Source organism: Panthera leo, chromosome D3 (genome assembly GCF_018350215.1).
Source record: "Panthera leo isolate Ple1 chromosome D3, P.leo_Ple1_pat1.1, whole genome shotgun sequence".
In the NCBI taxonomy this organism is placed as follows: Eukaryota; Metazoa; Chordata; class Mammalia; order Carnivora; family Felidae; genus Panthera; species Panthera leo.
The window spans coordinates 45,159,752-45,172,034 of record NC_056690.1 but is presented as its reverse complement, the minus strand read 5'-3'; the positions used below and the strand labels follow the sequence as shown (position 1 = coordinate 45,172,034).

Below are 12,283 nucleotides of genomic sequence, written 5' to 3'. Positions count from 1 at the left end.
TCAATAAAACAATCTGGAAGTGGACAGCGGATCTCACTAACACCAGGCAGTCAGGTGTAGGGGTATTTTCCAGATGAATATTAGGGGAAAGGGAGAAAAGAAAAAAAAAAAAAAAGTTCGGGTTAATGCAGAGATCTATGGCCCAAAATACCAAAAGGGAAAGTACGGTAATTCACAGAGAGCTTAAAAAGAAAACAAAGGAGGGAAAATTGAAACAAAAGCTATCTCACTGACAATCTGCCATTTCCTTTTTTCCAGTTGCTTTTTTTCCCTCTTGGGAAACTGGCATCTGTCTCTCCCATCACCCAGCACATAACATGTAAAGACAGGGCTTGAATCACTAGGTCTAATGAAGCATTAATAGAATGTGACTGTGGAGCCCAGACATCTTCCATCCCCCGAAGTTCACCAGACTGGCTCAATCCACAGACAGGCGAGGGGAGTCCCACCTGCTTTGGAAGCAATTTATCGACACTCAGTGATTTACACAAGGCCACAAGTTTCCAAACAGGCCCCTTTCCTGAATTTTATTGCCTGGCTCCATATTGTTTGACTAAAAATAATTTACTTTCCACAATATGCCTTTCACTGAGCTCTCGTTTAGCAACAGCAAGGTTAAAATGAGAGCAGAGAGCTTCGCATAAAACAAACAAATAAATAAATGATCCAAAAAGAAGAAAAATCTACCGTAGGTCATTCACCTTTTTTAAAGCTCGAAAGAGAATGACAAAGGTTTCTTGAACTTGCTAAACTGAGCGAGCACTTGAAAGAGGTCTTGTGACAAGGCAGATGGCTTCCACTCTGCCACCAAATGGATGCGTGATTCTCAGTTTTCCTTCTCAATGGCTGTCGATAAAATGGACACACCCTCAGGCAGCATTGGCTATCACACCAACAGCTGGTGTGGTAGGCAGGATTTCTAAGAATGGCTCCTAAGATTCTTCCCCCTGATGCCAGAACGTGCAAACATGACGAAATATCGTATCAGGTTATGTTATGTGGCACAGTTGACCTTAAAAAGGGGAGATTATCCAAGTTAGCATGGTCACATGGGCCCATAAACTCAGAGAATGTTCTGTAGCTAGAGGCAAAGGGGAAGGTAAAAGGACACAGAGGGACTGATGCCCAAGAGGGACTCGATACACCGTCGCTGGCTTGAAGATGCCGGAGACCATATGAGAAGGAAAGTGGGAGACCCTAGTTGCACAGAGTGGCTGGGCTGACAGTCAGCAAGGAAACAGGACCTCAGTTCTACAACCATAGGGAACTGGATCCTGCCAACAAACTGAAAGGGCTTAGAAGCAGAATCTTCTGGGGTGCCTGGGTGGCTTAGTCGGTTAAGCATGCGACTTTGACTCGGGTTATGATCTCCTGGTTTGTGAGTTGGAGCCCTACGTCAGGCTCTCAGCTGACAGCTCAAAGCCCGAAGCCTACTTCGGATTCTGTGTCTCCCTCTCTCTCTGCTCCCTCCCCTGCTCACAGTCTGTCTCTCTCTCTTTCTCTCTCTCAAAAATAAAAGTAAACATTAAAGAACATTAAAGAAACATAAAAGTAACATTAAAGAAATAAAGAAGCAGAATCTTCTGCAGAGCCTGCAGGCAGGAGCCCAGCCAGCTGACATCTCGACCTGAGCCAATAAGCAAAGCCCAGTTATAAGGAGCCCACTTACACTCCTGACCTACAGGACTTTGGCATAATAAATAGGTTTTGTTTTAAGCCATTACGTTTGTGTTAAATTGTGACGGCAGCAATAGAAAACCTATGCAGTTGGCACCAAAGAATCATGACAACACCCAAAGATCGGGGTGGAAACAAAGAAAAAGAAAAAAAATCAGGGCAGGACTATGGAAAGGAAAGAGCAAAGACGAGATTTTAGGCTAGGACTCTCTGAACGGCCCCTTACTGCCATTTCAAGTTCTGATCTGTCAACTCAGATCCTCAGAGGACTAACAGGTAACTAGAGAAGTCTCTTCTGATCCCTAAGAAGAGGGTTTTTTCTTTCCAAACAGTGACTTTTTCTGCTCCTAAACAAGGAGTACCAGATTTTTATCAGCCAGGAAGCTCTGCCAGGTGTTACATGAAGACAGGAAGGGCTGCAGGGAAATGCCCCCACAGCCGGGCCTTCGGGCAGAGATAGAGTGCCCCGGGCAAAGACAGGAGCCCCCCACCTCCAAAACCCTCTCCCCTGGCTCCCTGTCCTTCCAGCCACTAGCTCCTCTCAGTTTAGTCCACAAATGCTTCCTTTTTCTATCAGCTTTCTTCCTTGTCACAATCTTGGCCAGATTCAATTTATTTTCTTAGAGGCAGCCACAATAGTTACAAAATAAATATTATTTGGGGGAAAGGTCATTATTTTAAGTTTATTTCTTTATTTTGAGAGCAGGGGTGGGGCGGGGGGGAGGGAAAGAGAGAGAAGGAGAAAATCCCAAGCCGGCTCCCGCTGCCAGTGCAGAGCCCCTCGCAGGGCTCGATCCCACCTACCGTCAGATCATGACCTGAACCAAAATCAAGAGTCAGACACCTAAACGACTGAGCCACCGAGGTGCCCCAGAAAAGTCATTTCTGAATTGTACACTCTTCCTATTCAAATCCCATCTTTTCCTTGATGTAGAATCAATCTGAAGTAAAATGAAAGCAAAGGAGGAGGATGGGTGGTTTCAAGAGCCTCATGAAATCTAGAATTTCAGATTCTCTTTCCTATAGTTCATCTAAGGGCTTTTACCTGCTGAGGTCAGCCAAGGACTTACCTTACTCTTCACGTTTATTCAAGCTTTCATTTCACTCTAACAAATATTTATTGAGGGTCTCCTACCTGTGCTAAGCCCAGGTACTAATGGGATTCGCTCACAGCATCGAATCTTGGCACAAATAATTCAAACACAATCGCCTGAGTTGGGACTTTGGGAAGAGTATTACAGAGATCTATAGCCTCAGCGTCACTTGCCCCAGGGCAATGGAGGAGTAAAGCCACTAAGAATGCAGGCCACAGGGGATCCCAGCAAACTGCAGAGCACACGTCCCAAGCATTAAAGTCATGGCACCACCACTCACTCCACAAACCCTGCTTGCACCTTTTCTCTATGCGCCACTAGCCTATTGGGCCATAAGAGTAACATCGTCCAGAAGTTTACAAGCTGGTAGTGGGCAGTGCGGCTCCACAAATGTGGCCTTGGAAGAGGAAAGCTGCCTGTGGGGTGCCTGGGTGGCTCAGTCAGTTAAGTGTCTGACACTTGATTTCGGTTCAGGTCATGATCTCATGGCTCTTGGCTTTGAGCCCCCATATGGGGCTCTGCACTGACAGCATAGAGCCTGCTTGGGATTCTCTCTCTCCCTCTCTCTCTCTCCCTGCCTTCCCCTCCTCCTCTCTCTTTCTCTCTTTTTCTCTCTCAAAATAAATAAACATTAAAAAAAAAAACAAAGGGATATTCTCTTTTGAGTAGACTTCACTTGTTTAGAGTAGTTTTAGGTTTTACAGTGGATAACCTTCTAAGTAAGGTAGGGTGTGTATGGTTGCATGTATTTTCAAGTAAGGAAAAGAAGAGTTTTGGCAACAAGCCAGGAAGGCAGTGGCAAGGTAGGAAGACAATAATCCTAAACCGAACTAATATTAAATAAGAGGCCTCAGCAGCACCTTCCATGCGCATATGGCTTCCCTCGTCTTTCACAAGATCATCTCATGTAACGACATGAGGCCGGCAGGAAAGGAGGCTATGAAAATGAAGTGAGGTCAGTGCCCGCTCCGCAGCAGACCCCTGGGAAACCAAGGCTGCTCCTGCCTGCAGTGGAGGATGCTGAGCCCTGCCCTAAGTCACGCAGCAGAAAGGAGCCAAGCCCGCCAGGATCCCAGATCTTCTCTCTCCACACCCACCGCTCTCCTTCAGTCATGCTAGCTCCCACGTCAGTTTCAAGACCCACATGATTCTGGGGCACCTCGGTAGCTCAGTTGGTTAAGTGTCCAACTCTTGAATTCAGCTCAGGTCACGATCTCACCGTTCGTGAGTTCGAGCCTCACATTGGGCTCCACACTGACAACGTGGAGCCCGCTTGGGATTCTCTCTCGCCCCCTCTGTCCCCCTCCCCCACTAAAGCTCTCTAAATAAATAAATAAATAAATAAACTTAAAAAAAAATAAAACAAACAAGACACACATTATTCTAATCCCATATATTTCATCCCCTGAGGGACGTGGGGCACCATCACCTGCAGGAAGCCACTGCAGACCACACCTCCTTGACGTCCACACAGAAAGCCAGCAGGATGGTCTGTCTAGAGCTAGAGACTGAAGGGCTGTCTCCAGACACTCAGGACAAGCACCAGTGGCCAGAAGGGCACCTCTCTGGGTTCTCCTGTTGAATCATCTGGACGAATCATAAACATTCCCAAGGGCTTGTATCTAGAATGGCCTAGAGTTCACCTCTGTGGAGATGTTTTATCCTCTTTCGAGGATGCATTAGAAATGCCAAAGCACATTCAGGGAAGAGAGTGGGAACCTGGCTGCGCTATTCAGAGCCCCCTACAGGCCGCCCAGGCCTCTGAGACCCTCCCCACCCCCTGACCCTGTGTGTCCCGAGCACAGGATGACGCTGCCTCGCTGGACACCTTCCGTCACCCCCGAAGTTCAGGAGGTTCCTGGTGACAGCTCAGGATGCACAGGCCCTAAAATAACTGATTAAGAGGTGGGTGCTATTTCTAAAAAGTACAGCCTGTTCTGTTTCGAATGCCAGGGGAATATGTCATGTTATCTGTTTCCATCGCAAAAGGATGCTTCTCTGGCCTTCAGAGGACCGACTCCCAATGCCTACTTCACTAAGTGGTTCCTGCATAAGTTGAGGCCAGGAATACCAACCAGGTGAAAGGTAGGAGTTTCCCCTTAGATCCCAAGTGAAGGAGATTTGAAAACATTCAGTCAAGAGAACAGACATTCCAGGTTGACAGGTTTGCTGTGTGGGAGAAGGGACCGAAACCCTGAAACTCATAGGGCTCCCAAGTGGCCTGAAAGGGTGGAGGACAGAGATTCATTCCCAGGCAAGGAGAGCAGCTCCTTTGCCCTGAAGCATATGACAGGTGCCATCAAGGGAGGGAAAAGCGGCAAAGCCCTTTTGCCACTGTGCCAGAAGTAAGGGTGCAGTGTCCAACCTCAGCCTCGCACGAAGGGGGAAGAACGTGTGTGACCCAAGACCGCCAACCACAGGCTGGAAGTGGTTAAGAACCAACTCGAAGCTCGGGCTGCCTGGGTTTGGATTCTAATTCTGCCACTTGCTAACAGCGGGCCTTGGGCAGGACACCCAAACCGTCCTGCCTCTGCAGAAAGAGGTCAATGTTAATATCTAGTGTGAAAAATTGTTACAGGGACAAAATGAGTCAATGTTAACATTTTAAACCTTTTTTAAAGGGCTGACACATTAAAAGTACATGTGTTTTAACATAAATGTAAAAGTTAGACTGCTATCCTGACTCCAGAAGGATTTTCATCTAACCACCACATACTGCTGCATTTCTGTGTCCATAAAGCCCTAGCATCAGAAATCTATTCACGAACCGACTCTTCTAAGCCCCGGGGACTAACAATACAGTGAGTGATGCAGATTTTTAAACATTTTTTTTAAAATGTAAATAGGGGCGGGGCCCCTGAGTGGTTCAGTTGGTTAAGCATCCAACTTCGGCTCAAGTCATGATCTCACGGTTTGTGAGTTCGAGCCCCACATCAGGCTTGCTGCTGTCAGCTTAGAGCCCACTTTGGATCCTCTGTCCTGATCTCTCTGTCCCTCCCCTGCTCTATTGCTCTCTCAAAGATAAATAAACATTTAAAAAAATTTTTTAATGTAAATAGAGGTACCTGGGTGGCTCAGTCCAATAAGCGTCAACTCTTGATTTCAGCTCAGGTCATGATCTCATGGTTCGTGAGATCAAGCCCCAGGTCAGGCTCTGCGCTGACAGGAATCCTCTCTCTCTCCCTCTCTCTCTGCCCCTCCCCTGCTCATGCTCTCTCTCTCTCTCTCTCTCTCTCTCTCTCAAAATAAATAAATAAACTTAAAAAAAACTTTTTTTTAATGTAAATAAAACAATGGCAGAGGCTGACCTGTCAATAGAGCTTAGGTCATTTATTCAGAGCCTTCCTATCTATCAAAAGGCAAAAAAATGCCTGTAGTTTGGGGAACTCTCCTAAAAACAAGTTGGACGGGGGAGGGGAGAAAAAGAGTCTTTTTTCTCAATCCTCAAATATTTCAAGCTACATAATAGATTTCAGAAATTATTATAATTGTCAGTCTGCATCTGGAGCAGAAAGAAACTTTCCCTGTGACAATGAAAGGCAGGAACATCCTTGGGTCGAAAAATGTCAAAGGCTCTGCGACCTGTTTCAGTGTTGCAGGGGAAGAATCTTCATTCACAGCAGAATAAAAATGGAGCTTCTCTATGCAGGGACACATTATGAGCCAAATTTCAACTCTGGGCTGTGGGAGGCACCTGTGAAAACAGACTCTCCCACCTGGACCTGCCAAAGCCCGGAGTGTGTGCGGCTGTTGCCATCTCTGGAGAGCGGGAGGGGTGGGGGGAGGTCGCAGGCAGGCCTGGGGGTGAGACTCTGTTCACAAGCTGGGACTGAGAGCGGCTTCACTGGCAGTTAGAAACGAGCCCCAAACACAGCGCTGGTTCTGACTACAAAAGTTCCCATCCCCCCACCTTTATTTAGTATTTTGTTTAACTAAATGTTTACAGCTACAAGGATCCCCACCGCAGGAATGCTATCTGCCACCTGCAATGGGGAACTTTTCTAGGATTTGAACGTTATCTGTGCTGGGACACAGTTGTTACCACTTGAAGATATTTAATGAGAGAAACAGGAATATGTGTTTTTCTCAAGAGGAACATCTCAGGAACATAAAACCAAACACATATGCGGAGGAAATGTCTGTTGGGCTTCAAGAGGTAAAAATGAATAAGAATTTTTTAAAATCGTGAAGAAGAAAATAACCTTAGGTTTAAAGTAGGTGTGACAAGGCTTTCTTTCCTCATCAGTGAGAACAAAGTAAACAGTAAATAATATTCTTTATCCTGTTTTACACACACTCTTGTGAACACATACACAATGGGAGGCGATTCGTTCCCTCGTTTAGCAAATATCTAGTTGGCACGGGCCATGTTCTAAGTGTTGAGGATCCGTCAATGAACTCCAGGGATATATGGCTGCTCTCCTGGCACTTACCTCTCATGGAGAAAGACAACAAGCAAGTGAAGCCTGTGGAATTTTGGACGGTGCTCAGTGCTCCCGAGGAGATGAAACAGAGAAGTGGGAGAGAACCTTCACCAGCAACCGTACCCTGCTGGAACCCTCAGCTTGGACATCCCAGAGTCTAGAATTGTAAAAAAAAAAAAAAAATTCTATTGCTTAAGGCACCTAGTTTGTGGCATTTTGTTATGACAGCCCAAGCAGACTGGAGTTGGACATCAAGGAGGGGGATACTACTCTAACGAATACCTAAAAATGCAGAAGCAGCTTTGGAACTGGGTAATGGGTAGAGGTTAGAGTTTGATGGTGCTTGCCAGAGAAAGCCTAAATTGCCACCAAAGGACTGTTGTTGGAAATGTGGATGTTAAAGGCAGTTCTGGTGAGGTCTCAGAAAGAACAGAGGGGAGCTGTAGAGAGAGTCTCCATCTTCTTAGAGAATACAGGAACAGAATGTTGGTAGAAATGACATCACAAGCCTTTCTGGTGAGGTCTCAGGCAGAAGTGAAGCACAGGTCATTGGAAAATAGATCTTTGCCATATGGTGAGAAAGAGCCAGGCTGAATTGTGATTTAGCATTCTATAGAACGTAGAACTTGCCAACAATGAAGTTGGGTATTTAGCTGAGGATATTTCTAAGCAAAGTGCTGAAGGTATGGTGTGGTTTTCTCTTACCACTGAAAGAAAATGAGAACAGAGAAATAAATTGAAGGAATTTTTTTTTTAAGCAAAAAAGAACCAGAACTTGAAGATTTGGAAAATTCTCTGCCTATCCGTACTGCAAAAAAAAAAAAAAAAATGAGAAGAAAGTGTTCTGAAGAGAACACAAGGGTGTGGTTGAAACATCATTTGATAAGGAGATCAATATGGGTGTGAACCATGAATTTAATCAGCCACCTTGGAAGAAGCCAGAAAGAGATGGGATTATACCAGCAGAAATACTGCCAGGACAAGGGAAAGAAATGAAAGATAAATGAAGGAAGACTGTCAGACTTCTTGGATTCCACAGAACTGGACAAAACTGCTGTTTGGCTGCAAATGCTCACTATTCTTAAAGAAAAGGGAACAAGGACCCCAAAGGTGATTCAGAGATCATTAGGGCCACCTCCATCTCAGTTTCAAAGGGTGGGGCCACCAACGTGGTTTCAACAGGCTGAGCAGCCACCAGCCAGAGCTGTGGGGATAGGACCCCCACCCAGCAGTGCGACACAAGCAGGGACCCCTCTCTAGGGCCACAGGATGGGCTGGAAGGCACAGTGATGAGCCAAAGAGGAGGATTTTTGTGTCTCAAAATCTAATGGAATTTGCCTTGCTGGGTTTTGGTCTTACTTGGGATCTGTCACCTCTTTCTTTCAGATCCCTCCCTTTTGGAAAGGGAATACCTATCCTGTGCTGCCCCACCACTGTATTTTGGAAGCACTTAACTTGTCTGGTTTTGCAGGTGCACAGCTGGAGAGGAATTTGGCCTCAGGATGAATTGTATCTCCAGTCACACCCATACCTGATTGACATGATATTTAGCTGATAGAGACTTTGGGGTTTATAGGTGACGTAGGGATGAGTTAAAAATTAGGGGGTTGTTGGGATGGAAAGAATGTATTTTGCATATAATAAGGGCATGAATTTGGGGGGGGGGGGGGCAGGGGTGGAATGTCATGGCCTGAACTGTGTTCTCCTCAAATTCATGTTGAAGCCCTAACCCTCAGCGTAGCCAAATGTGGAGATGGGCCTTTAGGTGGTAATTGAGGTTAAAGGAGTTCATAAGGGTGAGGTCTTCATCTGATAGGATTAGTGTCCTTATAAGAAGAAATACCAGAGTGTTCTCTCCTTCTGTTTCGTCCTCCCCTTCCCCACTTCTTCCCCTCCTTCTCCCCATGCTCAAAGGAAAGGCCATGTAAGGCCAAAGCTACCATCTGCAAGCCAAGAAGGAAAGCGTCACCAAAAACCAAACCCTGCTGGGAACTTGATCTTCCCTTTCAGCCTCTGGAATAAAGAAACTTAATTTCTGTTGTTGAATCCATGCTTTGCTATTTTGTTATGGCAGCCCAAGCCGATTAAGACAGGCCTGCACACAGGAGCATAACTACTAAGTTTGTGGAAAAGCAACGTGATCAGTGGGACTCAGAGTGAGAGAGAGGGAAAGTGGTAGAAATGAGGTCAGAGAGGAAACAGGGGTCAGACCATGTGGGGCTTGGAGGGCTCATTTGTCATTCATGAATCTGTAGGGAGTTGTTATAATCCATACGTGATGCTGGGGATATAACAGTGAACAAAATCCTCAGGTAGTAACAAATAATCCCATAAATAAATGTGAATAACATACCAATAAATAAGCTATTTAAAGAAAAATTAGAAGGCCCCTGAAGGTTTATAATAAGGTCACCCAAGCTGGGGGAATCATGGGCATTGGAGATGTCTCCTTGAGGACAAGACATCCCTGCTGAGATCTGGGGATTACTAGGATTTAATCAGGGAGGCAGGGATGTAAAGGGGGGAGGAGGATTTCAGGCAGAGGGGAAAGCTTGTGTAAAGGCCTGAAGTATGTGGGACACCAGTGTTTCCAGGAGCTGAAAGGGAGCCAACATGACTACAGAGAGGAGATTCGTGATCCAGGGGCGAGTGGCATAAATAAATCTGGAAGAAAGGCTGAACAAGATCTAACAGGGCCTTGTAAATTATGCTGAAAGATTTTAAACTTGAGAGCAAGGGGATACCAGGAGGATTTTCAGTTAAAGAGGGACATCATTTTTCCATGTACATTTTCAATGGCAAATGGATTGTGGGAGCAAACATGAAGAAGAGAGCCCTGTTGGGAAGCTCCTGCAGAAGGTCCAGATGAGAGATCCCAGCAGGTGGGTCTGGGGCACTGGTTATTATGTATTACCTGAAGCCACCCACAAGTGCTGTCATTCAATTCCTAAGCCCAAGCCTGAAGCAGTGAAATGGATCATAAATGCAAAGGAGTGAGCAGGGCTGAAGCAACAGGCCCCTGGTCTAAGAGAGAGCCGCAAAGGACATTCAGTGCAGCCAAAGACAATGAGGGGAAGAAGGTCACCTCCAACAGTGAAAGGTACAGAGGAAGGACAAGAAAAAAGCTAGTGCCTACTACTGCCTGGGCTGACGCTTTGAGCAACCGACAGGCCCAGGCAGACAAAAGGACACAGTTACCACTGGTAACTGAGCCAAGCTGCCTGCCAGCTCTGTAACCAGATCTGTGATAGCTCCAAATCCCTGCAGGACCAAAGTTCTGAAAACCCCTTTGGAACCTGGCTCTGACCTGGGGACCCCAGAGAACTGGTGGAGGAAATCTCAAAAACAGTGTGTGTTGTGGGGGCAAGGGGGAAGCAGTGGGGACAAGCCAGAGTAAGAAAGGCTAATTCAATGAAAGAAAGCCGATGAAATCAGCAATCAGAATAAAACTCACGCCAAACTAAATTTACTTTATAGAACACAAACTATATCATTTAGAGGGCTCAAACAATGGAATAACTTTCATTTTAAAAGTATAAGAATAATTTTAAAAACAAAAATAGACAAACAAGTATAAGAAATTATGAGACAGAAATAGTAAGAAATGAAACATGAACTAATGGATGTCAATAATCAAAAATCTTGGAAATAAAAAGACGGTCATTAGCATAACAACAAATAACTGGGATAAACTCTAGACTGAACCAGAGAATGAGTGACAAGGAACTAGTCCTGATGAAGGTCAGGCCTGTTCTCTCTAAAACTGTCAAAGGCAGGGGCCTTAAAGAAAGAGAAGGACTGAGGAATTGTTCTAGACTGGAGAAGACGGAAGAAACATGGGACCTAAACGCATCAGGTTTCTGGATGAGATCCTAGACTAGAAACCAAAAGCAGACATTAATGGGACATACGGCAAAATCTGAACGGCATCTATTGGCAATACAGCAATGATTTATCAATGTTGAGTTGGAAGTTATTTAATGATTATATGGTGAAGTGCTGGGGAATCGCACCCCAGAATATTTGGGATTTAAGGGGCATTATGTCTGCAGTTCATTCTCAGATGGTTCGGAGAGACACTAATGGTAACCATTAGGAAGAGTCAGGGGTGTGGGGTGAAGGAAATGGGTGATGGTGGTAAAAAGGTACAAACACTCAGTTATAAAATAAGTAAGTCCTGGGGATATAATGTCCAGCACTGTGACTATAGTTAACAATACTGTATTGTATACTTGAAAGTTGATAAGAAAGTAAATCTTAAAAATTCTCATCATGGGGCACCTGGGTGGCTCAGTTGATTAAGCGTCTGACTTCGGCTCTGGTCATGATCTTACCATTCGTGAGTTCAAGCCCTGGGTCAGGCTTTGTGCTGACAGAAAGAAGCCTGCTTCAGATTCTCTGTCTCCCTCTTTCTCTGCCCCTCCCCCCTCTCAAAATAAATATTTTTTTAAAACTCTCGTCACAAGAAAAATCATGTAACTATGCAAGGTGATGGATGGTAACTTATTGTGGTAATCATTTTACAATTATATTCACTTATGAAAGCATTCGGGTGTGCACCTTAAACTAATACAATGTTATATGTCAATTATATCTCAACAAAACTGGGAAAACTCATCAGGGAGAGAGGGAAATGGTGATAGAGCACACACAGTGAAATATTAATAGTTGGGGAAATTGGGCAGGGAGATTTGGGAGTTCTTTGCACTGTTCTTGCAATTTCTCTGGAATTTTTAAATTACTTCAAACTCTCTATATTATAAATAGAAGTCTTAACTATATTTGCTACTATGACCCAGCATAGCCTTAAGCATGAATAGCAGATTCTTCATACCAACAATTCTTAATGAAACAAGAAAACATGTGTCTTACTACCTAAAAACTATTTCTAAAACCCAGAAATAGGACGTCACCACTCTTCCTCTTGAAAGCAAGAAAGAAGGAAAGAAGGAAAGAAAGGTAGGAAGGACGGAAGGACGGAAGGATGGAAGGAAGGAAGGAAGAAAGGAAGGAAGGCCCAATTAGGCTTTATCTCAGGAAAAGAAATGAGATTGCTGTCTATGCTTATCAATAGTGAATTGATTTTTT

The 12,283-nt window shown here is 44.9% G+C and overlaps 2 long non-coding RNA genes across 6 annotated transcripts in view; one reads left to right on the top strand and one right to left on the bottom strand.

Moving 5' to 3' along the window:
- LOC122203947 overlaps nt 1–7,683 on the bottom strand; it is a 56,864-nt gene extending 49,181 nt beyond the window's left edge. For 2 of the 5 annotated variants that reach the window (XR_006195413.1, XR_006195416.1), the window contains exons 1-2: nt 7,478–7,671; nt 7,205–7,352 (exon numbers count right to left, since the gene is read on the bottom strand). This is a non-coding gene — a long non-coding RNA (uncharacterized LOC122203947). Of the gene's footprint in view, nt 1–4,200; nt 4,359–7,204; nt 7,353–7,477 lie in introns of all 5 variants that reach the window. The other 3 variants (XR_006195415.1, XR_006195417.1, XR_006195414.1) reach the window with 3 other exon arrangements.
- Nucleotides 7,684–7,766: 83 nt separating this feature from the next.
- Nucleotides 7,767–9,241, top strand: LOC122203948. The gene is made up of 2 exons (XR_006195418.1): nt 7,767–8,305; nt 9,110–9,241. It is a non-coding gene; the product is annotated as an uncharacterized LOC122203948 (long non-coding RNA).
- Nucleotides 9,242–12,283: the final 3,042 nt, after the last annotated feature.